Raw genomic sequence first — 14,729 nt, 5'->3', positions numbered from 1 at the left:
CTGCTGAAGCCAGCCTGGCAGGCTGACAGGAAGGTTCTATCACACTCAGCTTGGAGCCAAGTGCAGTCCTGTGTGAGTTGCACGGAGCCCAGGGCGGCTGGACCAGTGGCCCAGATTGTGTGGAGCAGACTTCAGGAGAGTGAATCACCAGCAGCTGTGGTGGTTTCCAAACTTTTCAAGACATAAATGCCAAAGATAAAGTAAAAGGTCAGTGGGGAACTCTGTTGAAACTGGGTGACAGAAGACCACAGTCTGGCCCCTGCTCCTAGGGCAAGAGGTGGCAGAGGTATGGCAGCTGCAGCTGTTGCCCCGTGGCTGCCTCCAGAGCTCCTGGCCTGCAGATAGTAGGGGGACCAAGCAACCATTCAGAGGGTAACTGCTCTTGCTTTGACCTGCTTGGGGTTGATTTGCACCATCTTGGGCTGTGGTGTGAGGTGAGAAACACCAGCATGCCAGAGCTTATGATGACTGTAGAGAGGGTGCCCTCCTCAGATGTCTGAAAACATTTGCAAAAACCCCAGCAATTTGGGACAAAGCTCTCCACTCTGGAAACAGAATTCTACCGTGGCAAAGAGCTGAAAAGTCAAGTAATTGGCTGGCAAGATGAGCAAGCAGAGGAAACACAATCAGACCATAGAATCCTTTTTTGAGGACAAAAAGGATCAAAACATGAAACCAGAAGAAGTCAACAAAGGCAAAACTCCTGTATCAAAAACTTCAAAGAAAAATATTAACTGTTTACAGGCCATGGAGGAGATCAAAAATTATTTTGAAAATCAAGTAAGAGAAGTGGAGGAAAAATTGGGAAGAGAAATGAGAATGATTCAAGAAAAACATGAAAAGTGAGTCAATAGTCTGCTAAAGGAGACCCAAAAAATACTGAAGAAAACAACACCTTAAAAATAAACTAACACAAATGGCAAAAGAGGCCCAAAAAACCAATGAGGAGAAGAATGCCTTAAAAAGCTAAATTGCCCAGATGGAAAAGGAATTTCAAAAACTCACTGAAGAGAATAATTCCTTCAAAATTCGATTGGAGCAAATGGAAGCTAATGACTTTATGAGAAATCAAGATACTATTAAACAAATCCAAACAAATGAAAAAATAGAAGGAAATGTGAAATATCTCATTGGAAAAACCACTGACCTGGAAAATAGATCCAAGAGAGATAATTTAAAAATTATTGGACTACCTGAAAGCCATGATCAAAAAAAGAACTTATAAATCATCCTTCAAGAAATTCTCAAGGAAAATTGCCCTGATCTTCTAAAACCAGAGGCAAAATAGAAATTGAAAGAATTCACCAATCACCTCTTTAAAAAGATCCCCAAAAGAAAACTCTTAGAAATATTAATAGCCAAATTCCAGAGTTACAAGATCAAGGAGAAAATATTACAAGCAGGATAATACAAGATCTAGCAGCTTCTACATTAAGGGATCATTCTTCAAGAAATTCTCAAGGAAAATCGCCCTGAGGTTTTAGAACCAGAGGGCAAAATAGAGGTTGAAAGAATTCACCAATTACCTCTTGAAAAAGATCCCCAAAAGAAAACTCCTAGGAATATTATAGCAAGATTCTGGAGTTCCCAGATCAAGGAGAAAATATTACAAGCAGCCAAGAAGAAACAATTTGAATACTGTGGAAACACAATCAGGATAACACAGGACCTGGCACCTTCTACATTGAGGGATCCAAGGCCTTGGAATATGATATTCTGGAAGTTAAAGGAGTTAGGATTAAAACCAAGAATCACCTACCCAGCAAAACTGAGTATAATGCTTCAGGGGACAATATGGTCATTAAATGAAATAGAGGACTTTCAAGCATTCTTGATGAAAAAACCTGAGCTGAACAGAAAATTTGACTTTCAAATACAAGAAGCAAGAGAAGCATGAGAAGGTAAACAGGAAAAAGAAACCATAAGGAGCTTATTAAAGTTGAACTATTTACATTCCCACATGGAAAAATGATAATTGTAACTCATGAGACTTTTCTCAGTATGAGGATAGTTGAAGGGAATATATACGTGTGTGTATATATATATATATATATATATGTATGTATACATATATATGTTTATATAGGAAGATATATCCATGTATAAATACATATGTGAGTGTGTATATATATGTGTACATGTATACATAGAGAGCACAAGATCAGTTGAATAGGAAGGGATGATATCTAAAAATAAAATTAAGAGGTGAGAGAGGAATATAATGAGAGAAGAAGATAGGGAGAGATAGAATAAGGTAACTTATCTCATATAAAAGAGGCAAGAAAAAATTGTTATGGGGCGGCCAGGTAGCACAGCGAGTAAGAGCACCGGCTCCAGTGTTGAGAAGACCTGGAGATTGAATCCCGGGCTCAGACACTTAGCACCCACCCAGAAACACCTGGCCGTGTAACCTTGAGCAAGTTACTTAACCCCAATTGCTTAGGGGCGGCCAGGTGGCTCAGTGAGTAAGAGCTCCGGCTCCAGTGTTGGGACGACCTGGAGATCGAATCCCGGGCTCAGACACTCAGCACCACACCCAGAAATAACTGGCCGTGTAACCTTGAGCAAGTTACTTAACCCCGATTGCTTAAAAAAAAAAAATTTGTTACAATGGAGGGTAAGAAAAGGAATGTGAAGGAATGGGTTGACCTTACTCTCATTGAATTTAGCTCAAGGAGGGAATAACATACACACTCAATTGGGGTATCTTACCCCACAGGAAAGTAGGGGGGAAGGGGATAAGAGGAGGAATGATAGAAGGGAGGGAAGGTTGGGGCAGAGGGTAGTTAGAAGCAACCACTTTTGAAAAGGGATAGGGTCAAAGTAGAAAACAGTATAAGTGGGTGGTGGGATAGGATGGAGAGAAATATAGTCTTTCACAATATATCTACTATGGAAACGTTTTGGATAACTACACATGTACAACCTATATTGAATTGCTTACTTTCCCAGGGGGGTAGGTGAGGAAGGAAGAAGGGAAAGAATCTGGAAATCAAACTTTTAAAAACAAATGTTAAAAAAATTGTTTTTTACATGCAACTGGGAAATAAGATGTACAGGCACTGGGGTATAGAAATCCATCTTGCCCTACTACAAAGTTAGAAGGGGGTTAGGGGAGGATATGAGAGAGCAGATTGGGGGAAGGGGTATTCAGTAGGCTATCTTGTGGTGGGGGGGCAAGGGAAAGATGGGGAGAAAATTTGTAACTCAAAATATTGTGGAAATGAATGTTGAAAACTAATAATAGCCAAATTTTTTAAAAAAGGAATAAATTTAAAAAATAGCCTATTGCATCTTTTTGAATAGTCTTAAACTTTTTGGAATTCTACATTAGTGGAACAAAAAAGTATATCCGTGATTCAGTATGTCAGGACTTTCTTTCTTTTAAATAATTTTCAATAAACTGCACCTGTCACATTTTCTAAGGAAACTGTAACTCCAAAAAAAGAATTAAACACTACAACTTTCCAGTAAAAAAAATAAAAAACAAAAACATGCAAATAATGAACTATGTACAACATGTATACAATTACCTTGCTGCTGCTTCTGTTACAGTTTTTGCCAGCTATACTGCACCCTCTTTCTCCTGGTCTCACCCAACCATTCTGAGGTAATGTGCAAGAGAACTTAACCCTCTCCTCTCCTTTCCTCTCACCTCACTGTGCAGTAGAGGTAGCATAAATCAGGAAGCTTTCTTGGCCTGGAGCTCCACTAGGCCTGAAAGAAAAGGTACTGGTGTCCAGTTTGAAGCCAGTTTTGTCCCCCCAACAGCAACTTGGGGCAGATACCAAGGACAGAAAAGTAAATTGCCCTGCATAGAAGGAGGCAGAGCTTTGAGGCCCATTCCCTAGGATAACTGTGATCAAAATCAGAGTGAGGAATAAGGGAATATTAAGTGCAAAGGAAGTGAAATTACCAAAGACTTCTGGAGAAAGAAAATTCTGTTAAAGACCTTGAGTCACATAGTTAAACCAACAAGGAAGATATTATTAACTGAAGGGAAGATGGTCTCCAGATCATCTGAAAGAGTCCAAACATTTCTAAATAGATATTGTAAAATGAAAGAAAATGAATCAACACCTGAAATGGCAGAGGACTCTGTGGATTCCAGAGATAATGGAATCATAAGAAAAATGAGAAGTGTAGGTAATATGCACTTATATAGTACTTAATATGTGCTAGGCACTGTGATAAGTGCTTTACAAATATTATTTCATTTTTTCCTCACAAAAACTCTGTGACATAGGTACTGTTATTATTTCTAGATTATAGTTGAGGAAACTGAGGCAAGCAGAGGTTAAGCGGCTTGCCCAGGGTAACACAACTAATTGGTTTTTTCATGTTGGATGAATTTGAACTCATATCTTACTGACTCCAAGTCCAGCACACTATCCTCTATATCACCTATCTGCCTAGAATCTTGAAAGTAGAGTTTACGGTCTGTACACAGAAGAAATGATTGGAAGAATAGAAAAGCTTGAATCGATGGTGGCATATTTCACTAAAGAAACAAAAGAGAAAACAACTTACTGGGAATACAAATACACAAAAATTAAGGGCAATTTGAAAGAAGAAAAAAGTGATAAAATTAAAAGAGAACAGACCTCTGTACAAGCAAAACATATTGTTCTTAAAAACAAGATGCATGGAGATAGCTTAAGATAGAGGTTTTCCAGAAGAACATAACAAGTCAAAAAACCTAAATGCCATAATGCAATAAATATTGTAAGAAAACTACTCAGAAGTTCTGAACACAGAAAACAAAGCACCAATTGGAATACACAAATTTTGTTTCCAAAAAACTCTATTGTCCAGACTCCAAACTTTAAGCAATAAGAGAGAAATTATAGATATGACATAGAGAAATATAGATAAAAAGGAAACAAAATCATCCTAATTTGCAAATGACAATGGTTTTCAAGAGAAAACCTCAAAGCAGTGGCAAATAAACTAAACTGAAATAATTGATATCTTTAATAAAATATCTATGCTAAATAAAAATATCAGTATTTCTACCAGTTTCTATGCAAATGCTGATTAGGAAGTAGTTGAAGAGAAATTGAATTTCCTAAAACTACAAAATTTAAACAAAGGAAGACAAATAATTGTACTTATAGTCATTGTCTATTGTTGGTCCTCAATAATATAATAAAAAAGATGATACTACATAAATTAATATAACCAGCATGGTTTCATGATTTTCTCTAACTTCATTTATGTATGTAGGAGTATGTAGGAGCAAAGGCATCAGATTGTGGAAGTGATCCAAGGGTGAGGCTTGGCAAGGCAAAATCAGAAATATATTAAAAGCGTAAGAGACTCAAGAGAATAAGAAAGAGGGGTCAATATGGGAAAGGGAGGACAGTATAGCTAGTTTAGTAAAGAACTGAGGGATCAAGGGGTAGAAGGTCCTGGTGAGAATGAAGAAGAGGGTTTGGGCTTTTGAGGCAGAAGGTGAGGCAGAATGTCAATAGATTGTGATCAGCTAAGGTAATTTCAGAGCCCACGAATATAGAAGTAGTGCATTTATAAGTACTGGTAAGATAAAGGTATCTTTATGTATGTCTGAGTTTGGGTACAGGAGTAGATCATGGGAAATGAGTAAGTTGACAAACTCTGAGCTTAAGGTACTTGAGGGGATATCAGTATGTATATTGAAGTCTCCTTGTATGAGGGTAGGAATTGAGGAGGAAAGGCTGTGAACCCTAACCACACAGTTCCTCAACCTACTCACTCCACATAAACTACTTCTCCAATCCACCTCACATATAAACAAATATGGTCTTACCCTTGATCTTGCCATCAGCCACAAATGCACCACCTCTATATTCAAGAATTCTAAAAGCCCTTTGTCTGATCATAATCAACTGGCTTTTCACCTCCCCTTCTGCCTTCCTTTACAGAACCTTACTTTTTTTATCTGTCCCATGACCTCCAATTCCTTGGCCCCTCAATTCTCAATTCTTTTCCAGGTCATCTCTCTTGGACTAATCACTCTCTCCTTTTTTCCTCATCTTGACCCTTTAGTGAACCAATACAACTATACACTCTCTTTTTCTCTTGAATCTCTTACAACCAAACTTTAATCTTGAATGACTCCAAACATTCACCACCTTCACTCCCATAAACCTGCTGCTAAACAAAGAAGAAAATCATGCAATCACTCTGATTGTGTCACTTCAAATTTACATTACACAACCTGAACTGGGCCATCATAGCAGTTCTTCCAAACCTTCTCAACCTCCTTAATCTTTTTTGGGTCCCCCTCCCTCTACTCTCTCAGCTAAGAATCTTGCATTATATTTTATGTATATAAATGAGGCCATTCTTTGTGGGTTCCCTCTTCTCCCTTCTGTCTCATTTCCTATCACTCAGATGTCCTCTGTCACTATCTCCTCTTTCACTCTAGTCTCATATAAAGAAGTAACCCTACTTTTTACCAAGGCTGATCCCTTTGTTCAAGTAATCCCATTCCATCCCGTCCCTTCCACCAGATTGACCCCTCTGCCATCTCCACTCTTTCATTTATTTTCAGTCTCTCTCTATTGGCTCATTCCCTACTACCTACAAACATGCCCATGTCTCCCCCATCCAAAAGAAAATATGAACACAAACCCTCACTTGATCCTTCTATCCCTATTATTATTCTATATCTTTTTTATTTTTGTAGCAAAACTACTTGAAAAGGCTTTCACATTCTCTTCTTAACTCCTTGAAATTGGTTTATACCATTTTTATTCTATCAAAACTACTCTCTCCAAAGTTATTTATGATCTCTTAGTTGCCAAATCCCATGGTCTTTTCTCAATCCTCATTTTCCTTGACTTCTCAAGATTGCATACTGGAGAGCATATTCAATTTGATTCATAAAATCATAGGATATGGAAGTGTAAGGAATCTTAGAGATCATCTGTTCCAGAAGTTCCCATTTAGTGGTTCACAATGATGGCTTAAAAAATTTGTACTGAAAATTCTTTAATAATGCCTTAAGCAGTAAATAATTGCCCAATTGTGTTGCAAATGTTTTTTTTCCTTTGTTACAACAAGTATGTGCATGTCTGAAGCATAAGAGGTTTGTTTCTGAGCAAAAAAAAAAGTTATCATCATAATGTACATGATTTTCGTTTTCTTGCAGTGATGACATCAAACTCTGATCACTTGATTAAAGACAACACGTTCTTGCAGTTTCTTAGCCTATCGTGAATTGTTTCCAAACCAATACAAAGTTTCACAAACCAATTCCCAACAGATAGTCAAATCAATGCAGAGATACTGTGAACAAATATAAATAAGTAGAGATAGTAAATACATCCTTTAAAGATGAAAATACGATAAAAATTGTTTAGGGATCAACACATACAAACAGAACTGAATCAAGACAATAAAATTCTAAATAATAAGTGAGTAAATAAACAAACAATTGTGTGAAAAGAAATGATAATGATGAAACCACATATCAAAATTTCTGGGATACAGATAAAATGGCCCTAAAGGGAAAAATCATATCCTTGCAACCATATATTAATCATCAAAAAAGAGAGGACTAATGAACTGAATATACATCTAAAAAACCTAGAAAGCACAACAGAAGAGATATTCAAATTTAGAAGAGAAATAGATAATTTGGAATTATAAAAAACATAGAAATGATAGGTAAAACTAAGCTGGGTCTTTGAAAAAACTAATAAAATTGATAAATGTTAGCTAATCTGATTAAAAAGAAAATGGTAGAAAATCACTTCAATAAAATAGCAAATGAGTAAGATGAAATCAGAACACCAGAAGAAATAAAAAGTATAATCAGAAGATACCAGCACATGAGTGAAGTGAGCAGAACCAGGAGAACATTGTACAGAGTAAGAGCAACATTGTGCAATGACCAATTTTGTTAGACTTCTTAGCTCTTCTCAACAATGCAATCTAAGACAATTCCAAAGACTCATGATGGAAAATGCTATCCCTATCCAAAGAAAGAACTATGGAATTTGAATGCAGATTGAACCATACTATTTTCTCTTTGCTTTTATTTTTTCTTTCTTGTAGTTTTTCCCTTTTGTTCTGATTTTTCTTTCACAACATGACTAATGTGGAAATATGTTTAATATACATGTGTAGCCCTATATCAGATTGCATGTTGTCTTGAGGAGGGGAGGCAGAAGGGAGAAATTTTGAGTACTCAAAATCTTATAAAAGTGAATTTTGCAAACTAAAAATAAATAAATATTTTTAAAAGAAGATACAAATATATAAAAATGCTTTTTAAAAAGTGAGAGAACACAAAAGAAATAGAAGAATATCAAAAGAATGATATTCAAAATGTTAGAAAACCAGATAGAGATTTTTAATAAACCAATCTCAGAAAAGGAAAAAAAAACTATCTATAAAGGAACTACCAAAGAGGAAAAAAAATCCTGGTCATGATAGATTCACAGAATAATGCTATTAAACTTTTAAAGAACAATACTTATGCTAAATGAATTATTCTCAAAAATGGACAAAAATGTACCCTATCAGAATCTTTTTATGAGACAAATATGGCCTTAATGCCTAAACTGGAAAAAGATAAACTACAGGCCAACATCATTAATGAATATTAATTAAAAATTTGTATGCAAAACAGACTACAGTGATTTATCTAAGAAATCATTTATTATGACCCCTTTGGAATTATACTAAAGATAGGAAGATGATTCAACATTTAGAAAATAGTCAACATAATTAAATTAAAACTCAAACATCTAAAACCATTTCATCATCTCAAGAGATACAGAAAAAGCTTCTGACAAAGTCCAGCACTCTTTTAATGCTAAAAATTCTACAGAATATAGAAATAGAGGGACCTTTTTAATATATCATAAAAACATCTATCTAAAATAAAAAATAAGCATCATATGCAAAAGGGAATATTAGAATCTTTTCCTATAAATACAAGAGTAAGACAGGGGTCCCAAGTTTCTCCTCTACTATTTGATATATTTCTGGAAGTGGTAACAACAATAATAAGACAAGATAAAAAAAATTAGAAGAATAAATACAGGTAATGAAGGCACAAAACTATCCCTATTTATAGATAATATAGTGGTATTATTGGAAAATCCTAAGGAATCAGAAAAGATACCAATTAAGACAATTAATAGCTTCATCAGAGTTGAAGGCTACAAAATAAATGCTCAGAAACCAACTGCATTTCTATATAATAATAATAAAGTCCAAGAAGTAATAATAAATTCCATTCCAAATTATTATAAAACACATAAAATATTGGGGGATCAATTTACCAAACACATAAAAGACTTGTGTAGATTCAATAGCAAAGCCCTTTAAAAAAAAACAACTTAAGTAACAGGAGGAATATTGGGTGCTCATGGTTGGGTCTTGACAACATAATAAAAATTACAATACTTCCAAAGTTAATTTATGCTTTTAATGCTACACTCAAGTCAAATGAAAAAGTTATAGAACTTGACAAAAATAATAATAAAAATCATTCAGAAAAACAAAATAACAAGGGAAATTATGGAAAGAGGTAGGGGTAAAAAGGAAATAGAATTTCCAAACCTTAAACTATGCTATAAAGTAGGATTCATCAAAACCTATTTGGTATGGTTTAAAAATAGAGAGATCAATTAATGAAATATATTAGACAAAAGAGAAACAGAAATAATGGAATTCAATAATTCAGTGTCTGATAGAGTGGAAAACATAAATTACTTAGGGAATTTGATAAAAAAAAAACCCTAAGAAATCTGAAAAGTAGTCTGACAGAAGTTACGTTTAGGGGCAGCTAGGTGACACAGTGAAGCCCTGGAGTCAGGAGGACTTGAGTTCAAATATGGCCTCAGACACTTGCCACAAAAACTAGCCGTTGTGACCTTGGGCAAGTCACTTAACCCTAATTGCCCTCCAAAAAGCAAAAAAAAAAAAAAAGAAGTTAGGTTTAGACCAATACCTTATTCTATATTCCACAATGAATTCCAAATAGAGAGGTATTCTTAATATTAACACACTATAAAAATAATAAAGAAGCAGATTATATCCCTCTCACAGCTATGGGTAGGAGATGTATTCTTAATTTAAAAAAGGAATAGGGATCATTACAAAAGATAAAACATTGATTACATAAAACTGAAAAGCTTCTCCACAGACAAAACTAAAGTACCAAGTATAATAAAAGAAGTGGTTGAATAGGAAAAAAATTTTTGCATCAGAATTTTCTCATGAGGACTTGATATCCAAGATATAAAACCATTTCTATCTATCTTTCTATATATCTGCCATTCTCCAATATATAAGTGGTTAGAGAATATGAATAAACAGCTCTCAAGTGAATAATTGCAAAGTATTCACAACCACAGGAAAGAATGCTCCAAATCAGTAATGATAAAAGAAATTCAAATAAATCCTAAAATTTTACCTAACACTTTAAATTAAAAGAAATTTTTTAGGGGCAACTAGGTGGCTCAGTGAATAGAGCACTGGCCCTGAAGTCAGGAGGACCTGAGTTCAAATTTAGCCTCAGACTCTTGACACATTTGTTAGCTGTGTGACCTTAGGTTTAACCCCAATTACCTTGCCTTCCCCCCTCCAAAAAAAAAAAAGATTAAAAAAAATTTTTTTAAGTCAATAGTCATTGTTGGAGCTGTTGTGGGGTGATAGACACACTCATATTTGTGGGTGGAGCTGTAAAATGATGCAAACACTTTGGAAAGCAATTTGGAATTATGCAAGTGAAGTGACTAATCCATTATTGAGCTTGTATGCCAAGGAAGCTATTGATAAGAAGAAAGTTCTCATATACAGAAAAAATATTTATAGCTTCTTTTTTTTTGTTATGGCAAAGAATTAAAAACAAAGTAGATGCTCATTTAGTGAAGACTGGTTAAACATATTGTGGTACATGAATATTACTCTGCTGTTAGAAATATTTGTGATGAATACAGAGAAGTATGCAAATATGAATTAATGATGAAGTATGCCATAAATATGAATTGATTGTGAAATAAGCAGAGCCAAGAAAATAATACACACAATTGCCACACAAATAGAGCAACCACACACCAAAACATTAAAAGTGAATGTAATAAAATTATTAAGATCAAGCATGACTTGAATAAAGAGAAATGAGAGAAGACTCTCAATCCTTTATGGAGGTGGGTGGTTCATACATCTTGCACATTACATGTTTTTGAATATTTACATTGCTTTAACTGGTTTGTTGATTTTTTGCTTTTCTCTTTCTTCTGGTCTTTAAAAATACTATTTGTCACATGAAGTGGATCTCTGGGAGAGGGACTGAAGAAAGTTATATACTATAAAAACAAAATAATAAAAATTTACTAAAATGGAAACATTTTATGAAGATTGGGGATGATATTCAAAATATTGTAGAGAATGAGAGAAGGTATAATATTAGGGAAGGTTAATGTTTTATCACAAAAGAGAACACATAGTTTGCATACAATAAACTCACTTTGAATTCTTGGCAAAATTTTAGAATGGGTTAATAAAAAGATGACTAGAGAACATCCAGGAAAAGGAAATGCTAATTATTAATTACCTTGTTAAGAACAGGTCATGCTAGACAAAGTGTATTTTCTTTTTTGATATAGTCATTAAAACAGAAGCTTCAGGGGATGAGGCATATATGGTTTACCTAGATTGTAGCAGAACATTTTATAAAGATATCTGGATTTATGTTATTTTTGCAGAAAAGATGAAGAAATGTAGCCTTATATATATAAATGAAATTTTCTGTGGTTGCATTACCTTTTTCTAAGCATACCTATAAAAGATTGGAAGGCATCTTGATAGGATGTTTCCAGTGGAGTGTGCTAGGGATTTGTACTTGACCCTGCACAGTTTTGTTTTATTTGTTTTTGAGACTTGATTTCCCCATCTCACCTAGTCTAGAATGGCAAGTCATTCACTGGCCAGATTTCAATATTGTTCAGCACAGAAGCTTTAACGTGGTTCATCTTTCTAATCTGTGACAGTTCACCTATCTTCAGGCAGCCTGGTGATTATCCATTTTGGGGTCTCACTATATTCTGCTTGTCTTAGTGCTAACACACAATCAGTCCTTCTTTGGCTCAAATTTCCTGAACTCAAATTATCCATCAACACCATTAAGACTTCCCCCAAATCAGGGATCACAGCCTGGGCCATGTACTGTTTAACATTTTTATCACAATTTGGATGAAGGCATAGATGGCATATGTTGAACATATAGCTCTAATGTCATAACTCTCAGATCAGGGTTAATGTGGGGATGAAATGAGTTACAAATTATTGAATATTTAACACTTAGAGATTTACCCTGCCCTGATTCAAAAATTATATGCAACGGAGATACAGAGAGGTATTTAGCTTCTCTGAACACAGTCCCCCTTGTCTCCATATGGAAAGACATCTGGTCAGCAGGACAGGATTACATGACACTCATGTACTTCAGCAATACAGAAAGTCTAAAGGGTCTAGATTCCATGTATTTGAGCCTATTTATACCCTTAGATGACCAGAAAGTGGCATCAGGGAACCCAGGACCAATCATATAGACCAATCAGTTATGAGGATCACTTTTGTCTCCTTTTTTTAGGTAAAGCCTTCCCATGTTGTGGGTGGGGAGGAAAAAAGTTGTGACAAGAAATGTTGGTTCTATCATAGCAAATTTCTATGACCCAAAGTGTGGGGTTGTGGAATGCTAACACAGAGTATGGATAACTAATTAAGAATCTAAGAAGTTTGTGAAAGTTTCCAGCATTAGTTTGATTCTTGCATTTGAATTTAAAAAGATGACTTCACAAAATATAAATGAACTCCTTGAGATCAGGGACTGTTTTATTGTTGTTGCTTTACCTTTTTTGCTTACTTGTTATAGGTCCTGGTCTATAGTAGGTGCTTAATAAATGCTTGTCAACTTGACTTGACTTGTATGGTTAGATAGCAATTTGTCTGAGAAGAAAGCTGAGTTTTAATGTAAGGCAAACTCATCTTGAATCAACACTATTATATAGCACTCCCAAAACCCTAAGGTGATAATTGTATTGCAGACGTAGAAATTCCAGAAACAAAGAGGTAATAGTCCTGCTGTACTATACACTGGTAAGGCCACATCTGGAGTACTGTGTTCAGTTCTGAGTGCCACAGTTTGGAAAGAGAGTCAAGAGGATGGTACTCAGCATGGTTTTAAGTCCATGCCACATAGGATTGGTTGAAGAAACTGAGGATAATTAGTCTGGAATAAAAGAAGACTCAGAGGGGCCATGATACCTGTCTTCAAGTATTTGAAGAGCTATCATGTGGAAAAGGGAATAGCCTCACTTTGGATTTCATGGTTAAGAATTAGGAGCAATGGGTGGCAGTGGCAAAGAGACAAATTTAGACAAGATGTTAGGACAAGCCTTCTAACTGCTAGTACTGTAAGCAGGCTATCTTTCCTCATGACAAAATGGGGTCTCTCTCATTGGAGATCTTCAAGTAGAAGTGGGATGTTCATTTATCAGATATTTAATGGGAGATGGGTAGGAGATGTATCCTTTCAATTCTAAATTCTTTGGTCTGAGTATGGAATATTAAATACACTATTAGCTTATTTTCTTTGTCAATATGTTTTTCTAAATTGTTTTTGTTACAAGGGAGGGTTCAACAGATCTATGGAATGAAGCATATTGAAAAATAATTGTAATGTGGGGAAAAAGGCATTGATAACAAGATTAAAAAAGAGGGATATCCAGAAGCAAGTACTTCAGATGTGCTTTGAGATTAAACTGCCATCTAGGGCCATCTAGGGCTGGGCTTGAAGTTAAGATTTGGGCTCAAATTCAACTTCAGAAACTTACTAGCTATGTTGGCAAGTTGCTTGACCTCTGTCTGCCTCATTTTTTTCCACTGTAAAATGAAGATGATAATAGCCTCCATCCAGCAGCATTGTTATAAGGACAAATGAGATAGTTGTGAAACACTTAGAATAGGTTATTGCACAAAATAGGTCTTAATAAACGACTATTCCTTTCTTATTTCCTAAGAAGACCACTTGTCAGGAGATGCTGTAAAAAGGATTCATTTGAACTAGATTATATATACAATCTGTATATGGAACACAATATAACCCCCCATATATACCCACAAATAAATAAGTGTATTTATATATATATATATATATCATCATCATCATCATTACAACTATATATGTACAGTTTTCACTTCTAGGCTGCCATTACCTCCATCTGACCCATCATCCCCACTTCTTCCCTACAAGAACTTTGGATTCTGCCCTTGGAATTATGCTGCCCCCCCTACCCTCCAACTTAGCTTCTCTTTATGTGTTGTTTTCCTCTGTTAGTATACAAATTATTTGAGGGCAAGGAGTATTTTGCTTGCTTGTATTTTTATCCTCAAGCACTAAGCCCATTGTATGGCACATAATAAACACTCTGTTCATAATAATCTAGATATTACAATGTAATTAATAAAGTGTGATATTGCATTAGTTTTATTAGCAGCTGCATCACTCTACATTTAACTTGTGATCAATGAGAACTAGGTATTTTGCAGCAATTCTTGCAGTGTCTACTAGTAAGTGGTATAATACCTATGTGGTGTGGAGTGTGGGGGTAAACTGAGACTGAAGGAGAATTCTTTGTAGTCAGGGACAGGAAAAACTGAGGTTCACTTCAATGGTGCCACACACACACACACACACACACACACACACACACACACACACACAC

This window comes from Petaurus breviceps, unplaced genomic scaffold (assembly GCF_028583685.1).
Source record: "Petaurus breviceps papuanus isolate PSGF00001 unplaced genomic scaffold, PetGlider_PUasm1.0 90925, whole genome shotgun sequence".
In the NCBI taxonomy this organism is placed as follows: domain Eukaryota; kingdom Metazoa; phylum Chordata; class Mammalia; order Diprotodontia; family Petauridae; genus Petaurus; species Petaurus breviceps.
Note: the sequence above shows the minus strand (reverse complement) of the source record.